Consider the following 16,992-nt stretch of genomic DNA (forward strand, 5'->3'; position numbering starts at 1 on the left):
TCTTCGCACCGATTACCATTACACGAAAGATATTTGGCACACATATGAACCATGTCTTATTGATGTAATCCGAGGAAAAATCCCGTAAAAGTAACACGCAATAAATTTTCTTTCGTTCAAAATGTGGTAAATTTTAGCTAAAAAAATAGTCTTACTAAAACATGAAATACTTATACTTAAATTATATAAATCTTTCCAGCTTTCGTTATATGATAAATGTATTTTATAAGCTAAACGATAAGTATCATTTGAACAAATAACACAGAAAGCAATAATTGTATTTTTTATGTTGAAGATGGCCTGTATAAGGAGGTATTATTGGATACCCTAAGAAACCACAAAATTTTGAAAAACGTGACCACGGTAGCTTACGACGACATTCATGATTGGAAAATATAATGATTTTCCAATAGTTTGCATATAAATATAGCCGTGTGTTATCCGTTAACTTAAATTCGTTAACTAGACGTCTTTTTCGATACTGGGAACCCTACTGTTTCGTACAATCTTTAAGATCACGTCATAAAATTTGCCTGCCCAAAACGTCTTTTAGGAAAAGTCATCTTAGCCACGTTTTAAGCTCAGATGTTTGGATGAGTTAGTTTTAGAAAAGTCGTGAAAACATATGTGTTCAAACTTGCAAATCATAACATGAGCTCTGGTGAGCTATAAAACAGATAACATAAAAATCCACAATTTCATACAAAAGGAAGTAATTACAAAATAGGATGCAGATGATAGGAAACCGTATCAATGCATATCAAACATATCTTCTGAACTTACAAAAAATAATCCCCATGTAGGAAGCGTCACTCTCAGTTCTGACAAGGAGATCCACGGTCACCACTTATTAAAAGATACAAAAAAAGTTACAAAATAAAAAGCCAAAGGTTTACGCTATAATATTTCTTTTAGCAATTGCTTTTAAAATATAGGTATGTCAAAATGCAGAGGACGAGGACCAACATATATACTGCATAAACATTTTATTGCCCCTGCTTCTGGAAGTTATATATTTTCTAAATTGATCGAAAAAAGTTATAGTTTTGGTCTTATTGAAAAAAGATATTTAATAATGGTGCTGTCTTAAACATGAACAATCGTTTACAAAAGTTGGAGGTCGAGGTATTGGTACATCGGCAGTGTTCATATAGAAATAAGAATATGTGATAAAAGAGCCAATGAGACAACTCCATACAAGTCACAGTTGGTAACAGTAAACCATTAAAGGTGAAAGTATGGTCTTAAAGACGGAGCCTTGGTTCACACCGAACAGCAAGCTATAATGTGCCCCAAAAATGACTAGTGTAAAACAATTTGGTTTTCTTCTTATCTGGATGCTATCTAATTCGACTGTTATTTATTTCCTGATTTGACATTTGAACTGAATTTGGAATCCCAAGAGAGTGATACATTTACAACTGGAGATAAATACAAATGCTGACGCATCCTGTCTTTCTCTTTGTATAGTTTTTTTTTGTTTCGTATCTCGATTTTGTCAAACCAAGGATTTGAATAGTAATATTCTTACTATTCTTAATGTCGCTCTAAATGCAATATCGCAGTTATTACATGTGATACATTAAAACAGTAACAAAACGAAAGGAATTATTAAAGATCAAGGTAGGTATAGGGTCCGGCTAGAAGCGTGGTTTTTCGAGTGATTTGAACGGGCTTTTTCGAGTGTGACCACTTTTTTTCGAGTAATTATGATAAAAATGTAAACAAACAGACTTCCTTTCTGTCAAGACGTGATATAGACGTTTGAGTTTAACATACATTGGTGTGTCAGTATTTAAGATAAAACCATCTTATCAATCCGATAATATTTTTGTTTAAAAAGTTGAATTTAGCTGTACAATGCTTGTTTCCAAAAAACAGAATAAAGGCAATTTTATACACATACTATTGCAAATTTCGATGAAAATGCATACATAGAATCCTTATATTCTTAGATATACAGACACTTTACAAAAATTCTTGTTTTTGCATTGGAAACAACATTTTGAGACTAAATTCATGGCTATGTGTTCGGTTTTTTTTCGAGAGCAGTCCGGGCTTTTTCGAGTGCGTCCGTGTTTTATCGAGTGATTATCCAAATTTCCTATAAATTAAAATGTTAAAAGTCAGTGTATTTAGCTATTCTATTTCATTTATATATAACAAATGTGATCAAGTAACGCTTTTTGAATTGATATTTTGTTTCTTGTTTTATAACATTATAACACCCCGAAGATTTGTATTCTACTTTCCTATTTTGGGTGTCTGATATCTGGTAATAGAAGGTACAAATTAAATCAAACATTTTCTTGTCCTATGTTTTTCTTTGGGACGAATTTCGCTCTAAATGCAATTTCGCAGTTTTTACACCTGATACATTAAAACAGTAACAAAACGAAAGGAATTAGTAAATATAAACCGGAATAAACATTTTTCAAATCTACAATTAAAGAACAGGGAAGAACAATTTGTTACCCTTTTCCCCACATAAGGACATCTATACTACTCAATGAAAAGAACGCGACTCTGGAACCGTACAAAGTCGGAAATATTTGTGATATGACGTATAAATACAAAATAAAAAAATGAAATAACAAAATACTGAACTTTTAGGAAAATTTAAAACGGAAAGTCCGTAACCAATATCAAAATTAAGAAATAATTCATGACAGCCGTAAATTTGTTTTCATTTAACCATTGGTTGGGCATTTATATTCGACTAGTTTACCCTTAGCTTTAAAATTCCAAAAATAAGGGTACAGCAGTCAACATTGTGTTATAATCTTAATCACTATAAAACAAACAAATATGTAACAAAGAAGCGCAAAAGGCATATATTAGTAGACAAAGCTCATAAACGAAAATGAAAGACACGAATAGAAATAGTTGTACAATAACACAATGACGGAATGTATAGGTACGGAGCCACGTCACATGCATTAAAGAAACACCAAAATGCAAAAGACAAAGCAAATTAGCAAAAAGAGACAAGAAATATAGAACAATAACAGAATGACAGGATGAACAAGTACAGAGTTACGTCAAATAGATATCACAACAAAAAAATAACCCCAGACTACACAGTAAATGTTATATTTATAAAGACAAATAAAAGAATACTATAACACGTTATTAAGATGATACAACATCAGTACCCATAATCTATACTTCAAGACCATCGTGTTTTATTTTTGAAATTGATACAGAATAATTGTCAACAAAGTCTTGGTACCTTCCGCCGAACTGAATTAGGAAAAGGACGAGACGTTCTTTGACATACCCCTGGTTCATCAACTTTTTACGTAGACATTCGTGGCGTTTGACAAAGTCTGAGTAGAAGTTGCCAGCTCTTGAATAAGGAATAAGTTTGGGAATGTATATCCAAATAAACTCATCATAGATACCAGGGATAAAATTTAATATTTACGCCATATACGGTTGAAGTTGGTATATTGCTACTAAGGTGGGAGAAATTGATCATTGCAAAATTAAAATCGTTTCATTTGCCATAGATTATGGTACATAGATGATCGTAGAATATGCAGTGTTTTATACTACCCAAATTTGTCTTTGAAACAATCTTTTATCTGCATAGATAATAATGCATGATAAAAAGCTAATTTTGACTGTAATATGGCAATATATAGACGAAATAGTATACATTTATTAAGTGACTTATTGTTTTCAATGTATTGGTTTTTTTTCTTAATAACCAGATGTGTTGAGATATATGGCTTCATTCATTCCGTGTGGAAAGTACTGTGGTCATAAAGGGAACACACAGAATGCAGAGAAATGGTGCCCGTATGTAATGAAGGGTTTTGTAATGTATGTAAAAAGGCACATAAGTCACTGAGAATTACGAGATACCACAATTTAATCTAAATCGAAGACTACCGTAAAATTGAAAATGTAGGATAGTTTTGCTTAAAGGAAGACATCAAATTTATGTCTGGAGTGAAGATCTTATTACATATTGTTTAAAAGTAGGAAGTTTGACATCGGGCGTACAAAATAATTCTTAAAACCTGAATACTAAATCTGAGCAGATTTAGGGTCCTTGGAAGTGCTAGCTAGATAAATGACTTTCTCATGTTTCAAAGTAACTGTTGATCTTCCATGATGCTGAACAATCAAATCGCCAAGAAATGACCCGCTGGTTCTCACTGACTAAAAGAAACTTTTTCCAGTCAGGAATTTGACGACCTTCTATATATGACCTGAAACACTTTTACAGACGAACAAGAACTTGGTTCAGCTTTAAAATAACTGCAGTTGTGTCTGCTAGTGAAAGATTTATAGCAAGAATGGTGGTACAATATTTTGTAATCATCAGTACGAAGAAGATCTAGGTCCGAAGCATCATGGAATATACTAAAATATACATGATCTTTCCGTCCTTCCAGAGCCTCGATCAAGCTTTTGTTTATGCTAATTACTCGCATATTAATAAGCGATTCATAAGAAGAACCCAGACATATAACACACTTATCCCATTGTATTTCGTTTCTACTTAGTTTAGGGTTTGATGGGCATAGCTTAACAGCATTGTGAATGTGTGCCATATTCCGGGTCTGAAACGTGACCGAAGGATTTGATTTGTATATAACAATTATAACAAAACTATCAATTCAAAAAAACAATTAAAGATATAAAAACCAACAAAAAAAATATTTCCTAAAACAAAACAACGATATTCAAACTAACTGGACTGTTCAAAACATACAAATTGACCAAACAACAAGCAAAAAAGAGAAATGAAGTAAGTGACAAATGTCCTAGTTAATGACCTGACAGTGTAAGCTACAAAACGATTAACGGCACGAGAAAAAGCGTGTTTGAATCAAGGCAGAAATATCACAAAATTTGTGTTTTAAATTGCTATTTTCTTCGCACCGATTACCATTACACGAAAGATATTTGGCACACATATGAACCATGTCTTATTGATGTAATCCGAGGAAAAATCCCGTAAAAGTAACACGCAATAAATTTTCTTTCGTTCAAAATGTGGTAAATTTTAGCTAAAAAAATAGTCTTACTAAAACATGAAATACTTATACTTAAATTATATAAATCTTTCCAGCTTTCGTTATATGATAAATGTATTTTATAAGCTAAACGATAAGTATCATTTGAACAAATAACACAGAAAGCAATAATTGTATTTTTTATGTTGAAGATGGCCTGTATAAGGAGGTATTATTGGATACCCTAAGAAACCACAAAATTTTGAAAAACGTGACCACGGTAGCTTACGACGACATTCATGATTGGAAAATATAATGATTTTCCAATAGTTTGCATATAAATATAGCCGTGTGTTATCCGTTAACTTAAATTCGTTAACTAGACGTCTTTTTCGATACTGGGAACCCTACTGTTTCGTACAATCTTTAAGATCACGTCATAAAATTTGCCTGCCCAAAACGTCTTTTAGGAAAAGTCATCTTAGCCACGTTTTAAGCTCAGATGTTTGGATGAGTTAGTTTTAGAAAAGTCGTGAAAACATATGTGTTCAAACTTGCAAATCATAACATGAGCTCTGGTGAGCTATAAAACAGATAACATAAAAATCCACAATTTCATACAAAAGGAAGTAATTACAAAATAGGATGCAGATGATAGGAAACCGTATCAATGCATATCAAACATATCTTCTGAACTTACAAAAATTAATCCCCATGTAGGAAGCGTCACTCTCAGTTCTGACAAGGAGATCCACGGTCACCACTTATTAAAAGATACAAAAAAAGTTACAAAATAAAAAGCCAAAGGTTTACGCTATAATATTTCTTTTAGCAATTGCTTTTAAAATATAGGTATGTCAAAATGCAGAGGACGAGGACCAACATATATACTGCATAAACATTTTATTGCCCCTGCTTCTGGAAGTTATATATTTTCTAAATTGATCGAAAAAAGTTATAGTTTTGGTCTTATTGAAAAAAGATATTTAATAATGGTGCTGTCTTAAACATGAACAATCGTTTACAAAAGTTGGAGGTCGAGGTATTGGTACATCGGCAGTGTTCATATAGAAATAAGAATATGTGATAAAAGAGCCAATGAGACAACTCCATACAAGTCACAGTTGGTAACAGTAAACCATTAAAGGTGAAAGTATGGTCTTAAAGACGGAGCCTTGGTTCACACCGAACAGCAAGCTATAATGTGCCCCAAAAATGACTAGTGTAAAACAATTTGGTTTTCTTCTTATCTGGATGCTATCTAATTCGACTGTTATTTATTTCCTGATTTGACATTTGAACTGAATTTGGAATCCCAAGAGAGTGATACATTTACAACTGGAGATAAATACAAATGCTGACGCATCCTGTCTTTCTCTTTGTATAGTTTTTTTTTGTTTCGTATCTCGATTTTGTCAAACCAAGGATTTGAATAGTAATATTCTTACTATTCTTAATGTCGCTCTAAATGCAATATCGCAGTTATTACATGTGATACATTAAAACAGTAACAAAACGAAAGGAATTATTAAAGATCAAGGTAGGTATAGGGTCCGGCTAGAAGCGTGGTTTTTCGAGTGATTTGAACGGGCTTTTTCGAGTGTGACCACTTTTTTTCGAGTAATTATGATAAAAATGTAAACAAACAGACTTCCTTTCTGTCAAGACGTGATATAGACGTTTGAGTTTAACATACATTGGTGTGTCAGTATTTAAGATAAAACCATCTTATCAATCCGATAATATTTTTGTTAAAAAAGTTGAATTTAGCTGTACAATGCTTGTTTCCAAAAAACAGAATAAAGGCAATTTTATACACATACTATTGCAAATTTCGATGAAAATGCATACATAGAATCCTTATATTCTTAGATATACAGACACTTTACAAAAATTCTTGTTTTTGCATTGGAAACAACATTTTGAGACTAAATTCATGTCTTTGTGTTCGGGTTTTTGTTCGAGAGCAGTCCGGGCTTTTTCGAGTGCGTCCGTGTTTTATCGAGTGATTATCCAAATTTCCTATAAATTAAAATGTTAAAAGTCAGTGTATTTAGCTATTCTATTTCATTTATATATAACAAATGTGATCAAGTAACGCTTTTTGAATTGATATTTTGTTTCTTGTTTTATAACATTATAACACCCCGAAGATTTGTATTCTACTTTCCTATTTGGGTGTCTGATATCTGGTAATAGAAGGTACAAATTAAATCAAACATTTTCTTGTCCTATGTTTTTCTTTGGGACGAATTTCGCTCTAAATGCAATTTCGCAGTTTTTACACCTGATACATTAAAACAGTAACAAAACGAAAGGAATTAGTAAATATAAACCGGAATAAACATTTTTCAAATCTACAATTAAAGAACAGGGAAGAACAATTTGTTACCCTTTTCCCCACATAAGGACATCTATACTACTCAATGAAAAGAACGCGACTCTGGAACCGTACAAAGTCGGAAATATTTGTGATATGACGTATAAATACAAAATAAAAAAATGAAATAACGAAATACTGAACTTTTAGGAAAATTTAAAACGGAAAGTCCGTAACCAATATCAAAATTAAGAAATAATTCATGACAGCCGTAAATTTGTTTTCATTTAACCATTGGTTGGGCATTTATATTCGACTAGTTTACCCTTAGCTTTAAAATTCCAAAAATAAGGGTACAGCAGTCAACATTGTGTTATAATCTTAATCACTATAAAACAAACAAATATGTAACAAAGAAGCGCAAAAGGCATATATTAGTAGACAAAGCTCATAAACGAAAATGAAAGACACGAATAGAAATAGTTGTACAATAACACAATGACGGAATGTATAGGTACGGAGCCACGTCACATGCATTAAAGAAACACCAAAATGCAAAAGACAAAGCAAATTAGCAAAAAGAGACAAGAAATATAGAACAATAACAGAATGACAGGATGAACAAGTACAGAGTTACGTCAAATAGATATCACAACAAAAAAATAACCCCAGACTACACAGTAAATGTTATATTTATAAAGACAAATAAAAGAATACTATAACACGTTATTAAGATGATACAACATCAGTACCCATAATCTATACTTCAAGACCATCGTGTTTTATTTTTGAAATTGATACAGAATAATTGTCAACAAAGTCTTGGTACCTTCCGCCGAACTGAATTAGGAAAAGGACGAGACGTTCTTTGACATACCCCTGGTTCATCAACTTTTTACGTAGACATTCGTGGCGTTTGACAAAGTATGAGTAGAAGTTGCAAGCTCTTGAATAAGGAATAAGTTTGGGAATGTATATCCAAATAAACTCATCATAGATACCAGGGATAAAATTTAATATTTACGCCATATACGGTTGAAGTTGGTATATTGCTACTAAGGTGGGAGAAATTGATCATTGCAAAATTAAAATCGTTTCATTTGCCATAGATTATGGTACATAGATGATCGTAGAATATGCAGTGTTTTATACTACCCAAATTTGTCTTTGAAACAATCTTTTATCTGCATAGATAATAATGCATGATAAAAAGCTAATTTTGACTGTAATATGGCAATATATAGACGAAATAGTATACATTTATTAAGTAACTTATTGTTTTCAATGTATTGTTTTTTTTTCTTAATAACCAGATGTGTTGAGATATATGGCTTCATTCATTCCGTGTGGAAAGTACTGTGGTCATAAAGGGAACACACAGAATGCAGAGAAATGGTGCCCGTATGTAATGAAGGGTTTTGTAATGTATGTAAAAAGGCACATAAGTCACTGAGAATTACGAGATACCACAATTTAATCTAAATCGAAGACTACCGTAAAATTGAAAATGTGAATGATTGTGTTCAGTGCGAGGAGCACGGATCTAACCTGGAGATGTATTGCAAAAGACATGCAAAGGCTATTTGTATTGCATGCCTTTCAACAAAGCATACATATTGCGCCGACTCAATAATTCCTCTTGCAGAAGCAGCGAAAAATGCGAAGACATCAACTGCTCTGGCGGACTTGGAACATACAATTAACGAAACGTTAGTAAACATACAAACATGACGTAATGATCGCGAGGCTGCAACCGAAAGAATTGAAAAACAAGAAAAGATCATCAAGAAGCGTATTTTTGATACGAGGGAATCTATAAACAAGCACATAGATGATCTTGAAAGAAAACTGTTAAACGAGTTGAAAACAACACATACTTCTTGTAAATCAAAATATGGGACTATACAGAATCAGCTAAAGGAAATGGAAACAGAAATTAAACGCTTCAAAGAACAAACATCTCAACTAACACGTTTTGCCCCAGACATACATATATTTTTGAGTATACATCAAATGAATAAAGAAATACACGACGAGGTAAAGTCCATAACAAAAGCCTTAGCTTCCGTTAGGAATTACAACATAGAAATAGAGATACACCAGGGTATTACGTCACTGCTGAAAGATGTTGATTAATTTGCTAGAGTAAAAGTCGACGAAAGTGCCATCAACTGTCCATTTAAGGATTAAAAAATCGATCAAGCCCTAATACAGGTACCAACTAGACAGCAAGTACCAACTAGAAGATCTGTTCATAATACAAAGTTATAGCTGCGAAAGAAGTTCACAATTAAAAAAAAGGATTGGAAATGTACATTTCAGGATGTGCAATATTGGCCAATGGTAACCTATTGTTTGCCGACAACACTGGGGAGAAAGTACTAATGGAGTATAATGTAGATTGCAAATTTATCCGGGCTATAACCGTCTCTGGAAAGCCATGGGATCTGACAGTAACAGATATTGATCAAATAGCAGTTTCTTATAACATTCTGAAATATACCGAAATTATAGATTTAAAGAAAATAATAGTTCTGAAAACAGTTCCATTAAAAAATAAATGTCTTGGGATATCATACAGTGATGGAAAGATTTATGTTGTAGTAATAGGAGAGGGAATAGTGGTGCTAGATATGGAAGGAACTATACTTAATACAATCCAGTGTGACGAGTCTGTGTATAATATCACGACGAACGAAGACAGAATCTACTTGACAGAGCCTAATGAGAGAACTATAAACTGTTGTACTAAAACTGGAAACAGTAAATGGAACTTTAATGATGACTCAATTATTGGACCGGGGAGCATTGTCACTGACAGTGTTCAAAATGTGTTTGTTGTAGGTATACAATCAAATAACCTTACGATATTGCAAGAAGATGGGAAAGTCAGCAAAACATTACTTACCAAAGCAGACGGACTAGACCAACCTGCACGTTTATATTACAAAAAAGAATCGAACATATTACTGGTGTGCAACAAATGCGATAGAACTGCTTTTTTATACAGTGTTATGTTTGATCAAATGCATATTGCTGATATTGAATGTAGTGTATGCATCTGTAAACTAGTAAATAGTATAAACATATAAATGACAAATACACATGCTATAAGAAAAAGGAGAGGTGCCAACAATCTCCACAAAGGCCAAATGACGCATATCTTTGGATATTTTACGAACAACCCATACAGCACATGTCGCCAGCCATAAAAGGCCCCATAATGACAAATGCAAAACAATTCAAATAAAATTGTTTTAGCAACAGGCTTTTGATTTGTATACAGAAGGTTGCAGGTTTTAACATGTTTGCTAGGTCCAACCTTCCCCTTACCTTGGACAGTGTTGTAAAAGTATAAATCAAAATTGTATATCCATAGAAACATTTAGTTACAGTTTAAGGAAAATAGTGGTTACCAAATCATATACTTCATCATTTAACAGATTACGTTAATTTTAACCAATTTCTCTGACGTTAATCTATTGTTCTATCGGTGGATTATTTTTCAAGAATCCACTGACCTCTTAGTTAAATTAAGATAACTTATGACATAATTTTAAACTTTTAACTTACGATATTTTATCCTTTTAAAAACGAGTGACAAATGAAAGGTTCGAACTAGCGCGTATTTTCGTCAGTTTAGTCTGTAGTCTTTCCCCATTTTAATCCGTCTGAAAAGGAAGAAGATATCCATCTTGCTTTAATAAAAAAAAGTTGTGGGGAATAACAAGTTAAACCGGTCTTACTAATAAAGTTCACTTTACTTTTTTAAATAACGGAACAATTAAATTAAGAAAGGCAATGATTGTCACACAAAAATAGTAATGTTCATCGCATATACGTTTACAAGCTTTGTATGATATCTGAGAATATAAAAACACTCTTCAGGCACAATTATTTCATTTTCACTTTCAAGTTCCATACATATGAATCGTATTGCAGAGAAATAACAAATCGCAGTTTTACGCTTCAAAAATTTGAAAATAAATTAATGATTTTGTTTTCTTTCGTTATACAGCCTTTCGTCGACTTTTGAACTTCATCTAAACGAACAACCCCAGTCATCGGATTTTTTTCTTATTTTTGGTCTTTTTGCGTGATACTATGGGAGAATGTCCAATATGATACAACCACGGGTGCTAAGAACACCAAAAACACAAAACAAACAAACAATTTGATTTTGAAAACATAAAATGCGTACAGAATCGTAAACGTTGAAAACGTAATAAAATTGTCACGTGGACATACTTGCTAGACATTGGATTTGTTTTAAAACGAAGTCGTGTTGGCTACGCAAATTATCAAAAAGTATGCAACTGTTTTGTAGAGTTTAAGTACAGTTACGGAATAATGTCATGGAGAAATTCCTATCCGAATACTGCACTTCTCTATAAAAAAAAATTGCCTGAACGGATAATAATTCACCAAGTTTTAGAATTTGGATTTTTTCATTTGAATGTTAGTTTTCATTTACTAAGGATCAAAGGTAAAATTTCAAGATTTTAAAACTAAAGCTGAAGTTATGTTAAGATTTTTTACAAAAAGAACTTACGGTTCTGTTTGCCTATATAAATATGTGTGCATTGTATTAGTAGATAATGCCACAGCAGTATACCGCTGTTGGGTCATAAATCGATTGAGACAAAAACAAATCCGGATTACAAACTAAAACCGAGGGAGCACATCAACTATAAGAGGAAAACAACGAAACAACAGAAACACTCAGGTGAAAAACAAATCGACAATGCAAAAAGTAAAATCACAAAAATACTGAACTCAGAGAAAAATCTAATCGGAAAGTTCATAATGACAAGGCTAAATCAAAAGACAAAACACATCGTAAACGAATGGACAAGAACTGTCATATTCCTGACTTGGTACACTTGGCAACAAACACAGAAACAAACTATAAGATAATTTGACTCAAAATATGTTTTTTTCTTTCTGATAAGAGTGACAATAGTATTGCGTTTTTTTTTGTTTTTTGTTTGTTTTTTTTTTTTTAGGGGGGGGGGGGGGGGTAAGTTAGAGCGAGGTCACAGTGAAAGTTTTAAGCTTGGAATAGTTTCACGTAAGATTTCAAAGTTGTATGTTAAAAGAAAAATGTATCTTAAAGATTTTTTCAAAATAATTTTTTTGTCTGAACGGTTGTCAGGTATTTTTTTTCTTCGAAAGTTCGATAGAACACTAAAAAAAAAATCACTATTTTATGGAAGGGCAGACTAGAATTTGTCAGAGAATGAAGACGAGATAACCTAGAGAACACTAACAAAAATAAGACAATGTGTACTACTTTTCTATATTTAAATATTTTAATGAATACAAATCAAATGTGCCTTAATTCTTATTGAAAATGAGTAAACGGAAAAAGTACCCAACTAAAATACACTTTTATTTTAATATTGGTAATATCACTAAGCTTTTAAGTTTTGTGTTGCAAACCACAGGCACTTGTCTCAGAATTTTTTTCCCTCTATACCTTACTACAACACATTAAGGTATATAGGAAAAAAATAATTCTGAGACAAGTGCCTGTGTGTCAAACACACCTTCTCTGTAGTAATGACTTGTTACTAAAATATTTAACTTCATCCATTTTCTTTCTTCATTTTTTGATATTGTGAATTCTTAGTATTATTGTATTAAAAAAATGTAGCCTTAATTAATATAAAAAAAAACTGAATCTAAAGCCAGATATATCAAATTTTTTTTTCTCCATTTATGCGTTTTCAGGACTTGAACAATCAACGTAAACACGCCTTGAAAGTAAAATGCGTACTTGGCTGTCTGAAGTCGACCATTTTTAGACCCCTCCTAAAAAAACAAGCAGGGGGTGGGGGGTTCCGAGATGCAAATCAAGTACTTAGATCAATATTTTATCTTTTCGTGTATGGTTTATGATCCCTTCTGTGGCCTGTCAATTACGAAATGTGCAAACTGCAATAGTATCAAAACAACACAGACAATCAATAAAAGAGATGGGCCATTTTGTACATATACAAAGGGGAAACTTCTTGCAAAGCATTATTATTTATAGTTCATTATTGTATTTAGTAGAAAAAGAGAATTTGTTGAAAATAAAATCACTATTTTTGTAGAAAATTCACAGACTTTTGTACAGAGATGTTTGTTGTTTAGCATGGGATCAACACAAGGGTACATTATCCTTAAAAATCTGTTAAAAAGTATTTGCAACTACCGTTTGCTTTGTTAATTGTGCCTTCAATTTCAAAAATTAAAATATCTCGTAGCTTCATACTACCAATTGAGTATAAAACAAGTATATAAGTTTAAAAAAGAAATTCTTAGATTAAGCACCTACATTTACCTTTAAAAGGCCATAACAGTTTAAAACAATCCAAATCTACACACACAAAAAATGGCTTAATTTCAATTTTTTATCGACCCGAATCACTATAAGATCATATAAGCTCACCTGTGTCAAGGGGCCGTGAGAGGTTCATGTATTGACTTGGCATCCGCAATTAAAAAAGATCTTTCTGAAATTATTTGACCAAATGTTACCCAATGATATGTCAAGAGTGAATCTAGGAAAAACAATATTCATCAACAAACATGACCACTGTTTGTTAAAATGTATTCGAGTTTTTAGTTACAGCCGATTCCATTGAGTATGTAGGCAAAGGTAATATCTTTGGTTAGCTTGCTTGTTAGCTGAACCGTGAAGTCATTGTTAGGTAAGGTAAACTACCCTCCTTTCGAAGTAGCCTGGTCCTACAGACAGAAATATGTGTTATTTGTCGGACTCGTCTACTCTTAATTAAAGTAGGTTAGTTTACATAACCTAACAATGACTTTTCGGTTCAGCAAGCAATATAACCAAAGATATTCCATTTGACTACACACTCATTGAAATCGGCTTTAATATTGCAAAAGTGTAAGCAATTAGGGCAAAACTTACCGAGTAAAACAAAGTCAAAAGGTCAATGTCTATCTACCTTGCACATTTCAGAAAATTCAGATCAAATAAAGAAACTGGGTCCAGCAACATTTATAAGCAATTTAAGATTTTGACCCTCACAGTTTCCATTCAGCACAAATATTCTCGTTACAACGAATAATTTTAAATACAAAAAAAAACCAGTTGCAACCTTTTGTTTATATATTAATATATGTATATTAATAAAGTTATGAAAGACAGCAGGGTCACCAGGGTGAGGAGTCCATGTCATCTGAAATAAATGCATAGCATAGATCTAGAAAGCGACAGATAATCATGACATTAAAAAAAACTCTTTTCTTTTCGACTTTTTTCGAACATATTGACACATAAAATGAATTATATAGTATTGGGGAATTTTTAACTTATGTTCCATTCATTAGTTACACCTTTTACTAGAATAATAATCCTGTCAAGTATGAGTTGGGTAAAATATTTCAGAAAAGAAGATGGAAATGTAAAATTTTACGTGCGTCAGTTGCAACAGCATACGAACAGGTAACATGCCTCGTCAGGGTGGAAGCTAAAAGTCCACGAAAATTTGATTTAAAACCTTTATTCGTTCCAACAAAGATATTTAGATTTTGTTGAGGATTTAACCATCTACGACAACAATAATTTTTTTTTAAGAATTTACAGCTCTTCTATCAATATATGCAAAGCAAACTATTGATCAAATTGCTTACTATGATTGTTTGGATGTTTGCAAACGACAGGTAAGTAGTAATGCAAAGAAGCGTTAAAGTTTTTCGCCCAAAAATACTATCAACTTATTTTTATCCTATGTAAACTTCCGTTCTATTTCCTTCCATTCATGATCATTAAATTGAACTGTGAAATATTTCTTGGTACCTTCTTAATTCCTTTATAAGTCTTATGTATACAGAATAATGACAACAACTGTTGTGAGCACAAGATTCACTGCACACTTTTAAAGTTCTGCTTCATCAAACATTAAAATGTGAACTTAATTTTTGAGACATTTTTCAATCGACACGATTGTGATTTTTATATATGAGAACATGGTTTATCTATTAGTTGAAAATGCGGCTTTGAACTAGCTTTCAGTACCTGCGAGCATTCGTTGTTCAATAATGTGTGTCTTTGTGTTATTATTTTATGTGATAAATTGTTGTGTTGGTACGCCATTGTAACAATGAAGGAGAAAATGAGGAGGGGTTGATTGGGTGGAAGTGGGGAGGGGTATGTGGAGCGCAAACAAACATGTTTATGACTATGTGGCATGGGCTTTGATCATTGTTGAAGCATCAATCGAAGGGGCATTTAATATCTCAATAAAACTATACTTATTTTAGATATATATTGTTATCTGATATTGGACGGAAGATGTTGCTCTTTTACGTAATACAAGTTACGATCATTTGAAAACACATATTAAACAGCCAAATGGATGCAAACAAGCTAAAATAGGGGTCACAGATCCTATTGACAACAATTATCTGCCCAATTTTATAGATGTTGTAACATTTGTTTCAAATATGACCAACTTCTTATCCAAAATCACCAGCATCGTATCAGGACCCACCAGCACAATGACAGGACCCACCAGCACAGTATCAGGACATGAATTAATTGAGAAAATACAACAGCACAGAACGTTCTCTTGCAGGATAACCTTACCCACCGTGTTCTTTATAAACAGATAAACAGAACTAAACAAAAGTGTATGATATTGGTTTGTGATTTTCATTTCACGTATTTTTACGCTGAATTTGCTTTGTACTTTAAGATCATTTCTTCATGCATGTTTTTAAGTAATGTATTTTTCCTTTACGTAATACATTTTACTGTTTTGAATTTTAGAATAAAAAAACCGAGTCCAATTTGAATGCATCTGATGCGTATTTCGAACATCCATGCCTCTTTAGTGATTCTCGAGGCCAAACTATTTGTATATCCAAAATTTTATACAAATGCCAAAGAGCGGATCAAACCAAAAAATGTATGTTATAAAAGACTTTTGCGAGATTATTATTAACATTCATCGAATAATCTTCCCATTTGAGTTAATGTTATATATACTAGTATCTTTTCTTTCTTTAAAAGTAAAAAAAGTAAAAGTGTGTCCGGAGGACCCAATGGCTGTTCTACTATTGGTGTCTGTTATTCGACTGACGTCAACTTAGTTAGTATCCGATTTCTATACCGTTTAACCGTGTCCGATTTGATTTACACACATGAGTTACGTGATGTTGTTAGAAATATATATCAAAACAGAAAAAAAATAATCAAATTGTTTTAATAGACTTCTATTTAAATCGTGCCATTTTGTTAAATTTTACCTCTATGACATGAGGAGGATGCATAAAAATGTCATTTGTTGTAACCTTCCAATTTCCCCGTTGAAACAATTATAACTAGAGACATTAACAATATACATTTCTCTGTTATTATTTCAACAGAATCTCCTGTCGTTTGCATTAAAAGTTTTATTTTTTAGAAATTATCATGTATCAGCTGGTAGTCCTATTTAATACACTTCTTTTTAAAATTTTATAATTATAAATTTAAGTTCCCTATTTAATGTGGAGTAATGATGTTTATACTTAAACAGGGTTTAAGTATTTTTTGAATATACGCGCTTTAAACACTGTATCTTATAACACGTGACAGTGTTAATCACATGACGCAGTAGAATGACACTTCGAAACGGTTGTATTCACATGTAATCATTTGTTGGTAAGTATATTTCTCATAGCTATTCTATTTCATTTATATAT

Source organism: Mytilus trossulus, chromosome 3 (assembly GCF_036588685.1).
Source record: "Mytilus trossulus isolate FHL-02 chromosome 3, PNRI_Mtr1.1.1.hap1, whole genome shotgun sequence".
In the NCBI taxonomy this organism is placed as follows: Eukaryota; Metazoa; Mollusca; class Bivalvia; order Mytilida; family Mytilidae; genus Mytilus; species Mytilus trossulus.